We start from the raw sequence: 9226 nt of genomic DNA on the forward strand, positions 1-9226 counted from the left end.
ACCGCAGAATCAATCTGTGTATGTAATAAGAATGCTTTTAATTCCACATCATGGCCTCTGTTGCTAGATATTAGAGGAAACTAAGCCAAGCTGACCACAGAACAAGGATTGGTTGGCAAGACTCCTCTGCTACTGATTTATGATTGTCAGGCAACACTTTTCTTAGATTTTTCAGCTGAATAAAAATAAAAAGATAATAACTCATGCCTGCTAAATCCACATAGAGTAATGTTCTAAGCACAAATATGGAAAATTAAAGCCCCTAGATGCACTAATTTGAGTAAATAAGATTGCTTATGCTGGAGTTATCAATTATTGGTAACTCTAGAGGCAAGCTGTGCTTACTTCATGCATATGTACTTGAATTTGAGGCATATATAATACACATTTTAATATATGAAATTGGCATTTGGTCTCGGGATTAATACACTTGTGTTTTTATGTAATGAAATTAGTTGTTAGAAAATATCTTTGAGATTTAAACACAAATTCCACTTTTTGTACCTTCAAAAATTATTATACTTAAAATGCTGATTGACTGATAATTAAAAACAAAATATTGTCTGGATTTTACCATTTATAATCTCTTTAGATTCAATGTATCTTAAGGTTTCAAGAATGAAAGGAGATTATATATTCCAAAAAAATCTCTCCTAAGTAAATGTTTTTTCAAGAGAATATTAAATCATTTATTTATTACACATGACTGATGATACATAAATTTTAATCCCATCTATAATTTTATCTGATACCATAATTCAATTTAGATATATTGCATAGGATGTTCCAACAATCATATTAATAACAAAATAAACTCCAGGACTTTGCTTGAGTGACCCTTTTAATGGTAAATTCCAGGTCACAATGTATTAACTGTCCAGTCAACTACACCAGAGTTTGTGGAGATAGGGACTTCTGTACCCAAGAAGGTTGCAAATAAACTTCGAATGGAACCTGGCATTACCCTGAAGGAATTCTGATTTCACAGTGTTAGGGTAGTTCACCAAGAGATGGCTCCAGAGTAGACTGACTTTACACAGCACATTTCTCAAAAAATGCATTTATTCAGTGTCATGATCAGACTATTACATTTAGCAATCAGCAGCATGTGTGCAAAAAAAAAAAAAAACTTCATTAAAACCCTTCGTTGGAATGACTTACACTTTCCACACAACAGAAACTACAATAGTCTGTTAGCACAATTAATTACAAATACAGTCTTCAAGGTTTTTGCCCATACACATGAGTATTGGCTAAAACATGTCTTCTTTGTAGCAGCTAGGCCCTGCCACCACTGTGATTGGCTGAGTTCACAAATCTGCTGTAACCTGTAGTTTCCCCGTCACTTCTCTGACTCTCCTCTCCTACTAAGCTTTGCTTCCTTGTTTCCTGCCAGTAGTTTAAACCTTCTGCCACTGCCATAGCTACTGCTGCTCCTGAAACCACCAGAACTGCCTTGGCTTTGTGGTTTGGCAAAGTATTGGACTCCACCACCATCGGGGCCAGACCTTCCTCCTCCAAAATTTCCTCCTTTTATGGGTCCAAGATTTGAAGATGGATGGTTGTAATTGCCAAAATCATTACAGCTTCCACCACTGCCAAAGGTGCTTGTCATTACCAAATCCGTTATAGCCATCCCAACTGCCGCCATATCCACCACCACCTTGACTGCCACCAAAGCTACCTCGCCCACTGAAGTTTCCTCCACAACTAAAGTTGTCATTCCCACCAAAACCACCTCCATGACCACCACCAATGTTTCCAGAACTACTTGGACCTCTTTGGTTGGATGAAGCACTAGCCTTCTCTTGCTCAGATAGGGTTTTCCTTTCTTCACAGTGGTGGCCATTCACACTATGGTATTTTTGAATGACAACCTTGTCTATGGAATCATGGTCATCAAATGTTGTAAAAGCAAAGCCTCTCTTCTTGCCGCTGCCTTAGTAACTCATGATTTCAATCACTTCAATTTTCCCATACTGTTCAAAATAATCTCTTAGATGATGTTCTTCAGTGTCTTCTTTAAGGCCACCAAGAAAAATCCTTTTTTATTATTTTTAATATTTACCTATTTTTGAGAAAGAGCAAGTGGGAGAGGGGCAGAGAGAGAGGGAGACACAGAATCAGAAGTAGGCTCCAGGCTACTTCTGAGCTGTCAGCACAGAGCCCGATATGGAGCCTGAACTCATGAACCATGAGATCATGACCTGAGCCAAAGTTGGATGCTTAACTGACTGAGCCACCCAGGTACCCCCCAAAGGTTTTTCACAGTTAAGTGGGCACCAGGTTTTTGAGAATATTCTCTTGAGATTATTCTCTTCTCTTTGGTTCCACAACTGTTCCATTCATCTTGTGTGGCCTTGATTTCATGGCTGCATCCACCTCCTCCACAGGGGCGTACGTGACAAACCCAGAGTCTCTGGAGCACTTGGTGTTTGGATCTGATTACCACACAGTCCATAAGGGTTTCCCATTGCTCAAAATGGCTCCTCAGACTCTCATCAATTGTTTTCAAAGTTCAGATCTCTGTTGAAGAGTTTTCATAGCTGTTCAGCCTCTTTGGGAGACACTGTCTTAGACTTAGATGGTGGGAGGGGAGACTTTAATGATACTCGCACTTACTTGGTGGTGTCTTCAGGCAAAAAGGAGTCATCTAACCAATGTGTCTGCCACCTAAGTAAAAAAATTTTTTTTTTTTTGATTTACCAATAGGAGACTGTGGGGAAAGCAACGTGTATGCTGAATCAATTTTTAGAGATCTGTATAAATTAACAACATATTTGGCAAAATTAATTTCTTAAACATGTGATGGTTTTAAATAATGAGAATAACAATATCAATGATACCATTGTCTCCAGGTGCCAATTTCAAAAGGCTTGATAGTTTAAAATTACATTTATTTTGTCAATGGACATGTGCAGTTTCAGTTTGAAATAGTCAAATTGGATGGTAGAATACATTTATTTTTTAAATTTTAAGAATTTATTTATTTACTTTTGGTGGGGCAGGGAATGGCAGAGAGAAAAGGAGAGAGAGAATCCCAAGCAGGCTCTGCACTATGAGCATAGAGACCAATGTGGGATTCGAATTCACAAACCGTGAGATCATGACCTGAACTGAAATCAAGAGTCAGGTGCTTAAATGACTGAGCCACCCAGGTGACCTAATAGGTAGAATACTTTTTAATTACTCTTTCTTACATACTTTGTTTAAGAGTGGTTAGAGTACTTATGTTTTTAATTGAGTTCAAGTTACCTCAAAAATGTCCTTGATGATAAATGATTTTTCTTCAGCAAGATACCAATAGTTATTTCTTAGATTTTCACTTATTTGTTACAGTTTGCCAAGTATTTTCACATTATCTCATTCTAGCACTAAACAATCCTATGAAGGCATTTTTTCTTTAAATAAGTAGGGAACTCAAGCCCCCCATGGTTAAGTGATCTGCCCAAAGCCCCAGAACTAGCAAGTAAGCCATATAATTAGCAAAATTTAGATTTGAAATAGGATTCTTATAACTTAACATAACTGTTTATTCAGTCAGCCTTTCATTTGTTCAACAATTTCTTTTTGTGAGCAAACAACTACTTCAGGCATTGGGGTTATATGAAGGAAACAAAACAGATGAGGTCAATACTTTCATGGCATTTACATGCATACAAAGAAGGAAAAATAATAAATAAATGCCTTCAAAGAGAAAATAGTTCCACAAACATACAAAACTGAGTAATATGATAGAGAGTGACATATGGAAATTTGGGTTGTTTTGGGATAAGAGAGTTCCAAAAGACCTCTTTGATATGAGATGCATTAATGGGAAAACAAACAAAAGCCATCTATGGCAAGACCTAGAAGAGGAAAGAGTTTACTTCCTTTTTTCTTAAGTTATAAATGTCTTATATATTAATTGCACATTTCTCTTTGTGTACAAGCTAATATGAAGCTAGATGTAGTCTTCACACATACATGGTCTAAAAACTGAGCATGAATAAATGGTCTACTTCTCTATTATATGGTGCAATATACCTAACAGATTAGAGCATAAAATTATTCTCTCAACATCTTTGACAGAACTTTGCTATATTTCAGACATGTTAATAATTCTAATGAAACAATTTAAAAAAATGTTTACGACTCACATCATTTGCCTACAAACATAGAATTCTAATATAATAGAACATATACAAAGAAGTCTTTGTTGGTCATTTTCACTAGTTTTTTGCTAGTTGAATATTAGAAAGGATGTCTTTAAAATGTTAAGTCACAGAATCATGGAACATAGTTTTAGAATAAATCTCAGAGGTCATCGAGTCCAAATTCCCACAAGGTGCACATATATATCTCCAATTAAACTGCTTTCCAACAAAAGACCTTGATTATTTCTCATAATCCTTAGTATGCAGCTCAAAGTCATTAATGTCATTAATGAAACACCAAGAGAGAAGTCCCAATGTAGCAAAGTCAAAAAAGGGGATGGGGCGGTGGCTAATGCTTTCTGAGAAGTAACAGAAAGCTCGTGTGTTAGGAAGCTAATGACTGAAGGCTGTGTCTTCAGTCATCAAATCAGATTGGGGATGTTGTGAGGGCTCAGGTCAAGCAGGGAAAGGTTTTAGGCTTAATAAGAAAAGGCAAATTACTGGAGGATTTTAGGAAATTATTAAAGGACTCTATTTATATTGGTAAAATGATGACTCAGATTGTGGGTAATTGATTATAAAGCAAGAATGAAACTGGAAAGACGAGCTCAAAAGCGACTGTGTTATTTCTGGGATGAAAGATAGTGGAGAAGAGGGCAAAAGCAATTTATATGACATGTGGGTAGGTTCGGGAAACATTTTGGAGGTAGAATCCACAGAAATTGGTATATAATTAAGGAAAAGGAATGTATAAAGTATGAACCCCTGACTTCTGATTTTGGTAAACAGATAAATAGTGGTATTAATCAGAAGAAAATATATTTTCAGATCTTTGTAAACATCTATTAGGAAAGTTCTTTTAAGCCTGATAAACAGAGACAAAACTCATATTCTAAAAAGATAAGTGCAAATACAGAACACAGCTTAAAAATTATACTTAAAATACCTTTTACATTCACTAATAGTGATATTTTTAAATAAAAGGAAACACAAAATAGAAATAAATAAAAAGATCAACATCGATGTAAAATAAAGTTTAGTGTGCACTCCTGAAAGAAATTTAACATTTTAAACATGGAAAATAAAGCAAACATTCCAGTATAGTAGTGAGCACAGTCCTCATGGACCATTTAAAATATATGTTATAAAATATTACACATATATATAACAGATATTTCCTGCCTCGTTGGAAATTGAAACAATGACATTTTTACCAGTGAAGTGTCAGAATAAAATAAAGAATAACATTTGAGATAATTGTATGAGAGAAATAGGTATTCTAATTCAGGAGGAAGATGTAACCCTTAGAAAAAAATGTCAATGCACAGCAAAAGTTTTCAAAAAATGCCTTTTGTAATTCCAGTTCTAGAACAGTAACAATAAGTATGTGTGCAAACATTATGTATACAATTGTGATATTGTCTCTAAGAATACCTTAGAAACAGCTTAATGTTCAGTTATAGAAGGTTGACCAATTATCATAAATGCATTTTTGGGGACGGCCTGTTGATACGTAAAGCTATCCACAGTATATTATTAAAGGTACGTAAACATTTATAAAACATTACACACATCATGTTTATATTTCATATGAAATATGAAGTAATATATATGAGATAATGTATGTGATATATTGGTAGATAGATGGTGAATAGTGTTAAAAAAAAGATGACTGACCCTAAATAGAGTTGCTTATGCTAAGCCCCATACCACTAAGCTGAGGCAACTTATAGTTTTTGTCTCTCCCAGAAATGGAATCTTAAATCAGGAAGTCAGGAATCTCTTAATCAGCACTAATTAGGAAATTTGCCTGATAAGTCCCTGCCATTCCCTAAAGGAAAGTAAGTTTTCAATAATCAACCTGCTCTTTTACCTAGTATAGCTTCTTTGTTCCTATTGCCTTCTGGCTTTTTCATTTTGTACATGAACTTGGAGCTCTTTTTTTTTTTTTTTCTGCTATATTGACTCCTCCCTGATTCAAATCAATTTTTGCCCAAGTAAACTCTTTAAAAAAATGCCTGTTTAGTTTTTAACAGTAGATAGATAGATAGATGATAGATGATAGATAGGCAAAGCTCAATAAGGGAAAGAGAAATAAGTGTAGACATTACGTCAAAGAGAGGTAATTTATTGCAGAAGATTGTGGGTAAAGTGGTAGAAGCATAGAGGAAAAGAAGGGAGAGGTATGGAGTGGACTAGGTTGGGGCCTGGGAAAGCAGACAGGAAGGAAGGGTGAGGCACAGTGATGAGGAACTGCTCATGTTCCTGGGGTCTGCAGAGCTGAGCTGCTCTAGAGCTGGGCAGCTGGACATATTATCATGGTAGATTCTGGATCCGCTGATGAGGTGCTATTTCAGCCAAAGCTAGAGCCATCGAAAAGGCCAGGTACAACTCCCTCCTTCTTTGCCCCCACAATGTGGTGTCAGCACACTCTGCTACTGAAGGTGACCTTCACGTGTCAGAATCCGAAGATGGTTGTTTCTCTCTTCCTCTTGCTCTTTGATCTCCCATCAGTGCTTCTTATTGTCAGGAGTAGTGCGAAGATACTGGCCATGTTCTCAGTCCCAGAAATACAGAGTCAAGCACACAAGGGCAGATGTGGGACTAAAGGACAATAGGTGAGTAACAAGCAGATGGACAGAAGGAAGGATACAAGGTGAGGAGGAGAGATGTAGGGAGAGAGAAAGGCAGGCAGGAAATAAGGGAAAGAGAGAGGGCAAAGCTATAGGATACTATACCAAGGATACTAAATGGTTATTTGGATCTTCATGAAAGGGTGTCTTTTATATTTTTTGACAATGACAATATATTTTTGTTTTATTTTTAAGAATGTAATAATTTTTAAGTAGATCACAAAACTTTCTGTGAGGTGATGTAGTTTCCGGTTCTGGATTTACCCTAAAATCCATGATTTTAAGTAATTATCTCATAGCCTCAGCCTCTTATTTTCTTACTAGAGCTCATGTAGATATGAAAGTCCATGTAATTTTGAATGTAACTATGCCATCCATTCACCATCTGTTTTTCGAAGAGACCTTATTTTGTCAAAATTCATAAAAGTAAAGATGGATATATCTTCTGTGAAAGATATGTTTCAGTGTTCCTGGGTCAAAAAAGTTTGTAGCAGAGCACTAACCCGATATTTTTATCATAGTTAAAGAATAGAATTGAGGCTACAGACCCAGAGTTTCTAAATCCATATTCAATATTAGTTCTGGATAAAACTATTATGAGAGTATTGGCTAATTTAATTTAATGTATAGTATATTATATGTCTCTCTTTCCATGTGTATCTATCCCCATAATAGTGCCCTGGTTTTTTAACTTCCTAATTTTGTATCCCAAGCAAAATCAAATATTATATTAAAAATCTGTTGTTTGATATTTAAGACAGTATTATTTTCTACAAGAGAGATTTTGAAGATTAAATTTTTGTTTATGGCTCAAAAAGGAGCAAAAACATCTAGATACATAAAATGTTTGAGTCACTCTTTATTGCCATTACTTAAAATCATCCTATTTATTTTTATGTAGACTGCTCCAAAGATGCAAGAAAACTGAAAAACAATGTATTCGGTTACTTGATATTGACATTCTAATATCTCTCCTTAGTATCTGCTGTATAAAATAAATTAATAATAATAATCTAATAAACCAAGAAGAACTTATAGTTGGTTGTTGCAGTGTATAATTGTCCTCCAGATTTTTTCCGTTTTTTTTTTTTTTTTAAAAAAAACCCAGGTGCTTTGAACACCTGTTTTTCAAGTTTTAAACAAGCTCTTTGTGATATACAGAGCTCTTGTGAAAGAGATTTTACTTGGTGAAATGATGTAGAAGTGAAGAGTCCCAAAATGGCATTTCAATAAATTCATAATATAAACTTGGATATAGAAAAAAAAAGAGGTCTCCAAGAGGTTTTAATTTTCTAAATTTATTCCAATATAAAGAAGATAGATCATAATTTTAGTTTAAACCTAGTATTTATAAAGATGAAAATTACTTGTTTGAGTGTATTTACTCACTGTATATTTAATGATATTTTAGTGTTTTTCCAGCTTTATTGAGGTTTAATTTATAAATACAATAAATTTAAAGAGCACATATGTATGAATTTGGAAATGATTACCACAATCAGGTTAATTAACACATCTATCACCTCACACAATTACCATTTTTTGTGTCTGTGGTGAGAATGCTTAAGATCTACTCTCTTAGTAAATTGCAAGTGTACAATGCTATGTTAATAACTGTAGCCACCATGCTGTGTATTAGATCCTCCCAGTCCTGGTAATGAATGTTTTTGTTTGTTTGTTTGTTTCATAGTTTATTGTCAATTTGGTTTCCATATAACACCCAGTGCTCATCCCCACAAGTGCCCTCCTCCATGCCCGTCTCCCCCCTTCCCCTCTCCCCTATTCCCATCAGCTCTCAGTTCTCGGCATTCAAGAGTTTCTCATGGTTTGCCTCCCTCCCTTTTCCCAACTATTTTTCCCCCTTCCCCTCCCCCATGGTCCTCTATTAAGTGTCTCCTGTTACACATATGAGTGAAAACATATGGTATCTGTCCTTCTCTGCCTGAATTACTTTGCTCAGCATAACACCCTCGAGTTCCATCCATGTTGCTACAAATGGCCAGATTTCATTCCTCTTGTTGCCATATAGTATTCCATTGTATAGATAAACCACATCTTCTTGATCCATTCATCAGTTAATGGACATTTAAGCTCTTTCCATGATTTGGCTATTGTTCTAATTGTATTTACCATCATGTCCTCCAGGTCCATCCATGCTATTGAAAATGGCAGGATTTCCCTTTCTCATGGCTAAGTAATATTTCATTATATACATAGCATACATAAATGTGGCATCATCATTGTGTATTCATCTGTCTGATTTCATTGAATTATCCTTCTAAAACAGAAGCACCTGAAACAAACATTCTGAATTCTCATTGAGCACATTGCACATGCCATTTTGAGGGGTCGGTTACTGGAAAATTACTGTGTTCCTTTGACAGTGCCATGTTCCCTTGGTTTTTCATATTTTTTGAAATCTTTCGTTGCTGTCTTCACATATGAATAAGCAGAACG

The 9226-nt window shown here is 35.4% G+C and overlaps 1 pseudogene; it reads right to left on the reverse strand.

Moving 5' to 3' along the window:
• Positions 1 to 1342: 1342 nt before the first annotated feature.
• On the reverse strand, positions 1343 to 8920 carry LOC144224716 (heterogeneous nuclear ribonucleoprotein A1 pseudogene; annotated as a pseudogene).
• Positions 8921 to 9226: the final 306 nt, after the last annotated feature.

The sequence above is a fragment of the Crocuta crocuta genome, unplaced genomic scaffold (genome assembly GCF_008692635.1).
Source record: "Crocuta crocuta isolate KB4526 unplaced genomic scaffold, BGI_CrCroc_1.0 scaffold222, whole genome shotgun sequence".
NCBI lineage: Eukaryota > Metazoa > Chordata > Mammalia > Carnivora > Hyaenidae > Crocuta > Crocuta crocuta.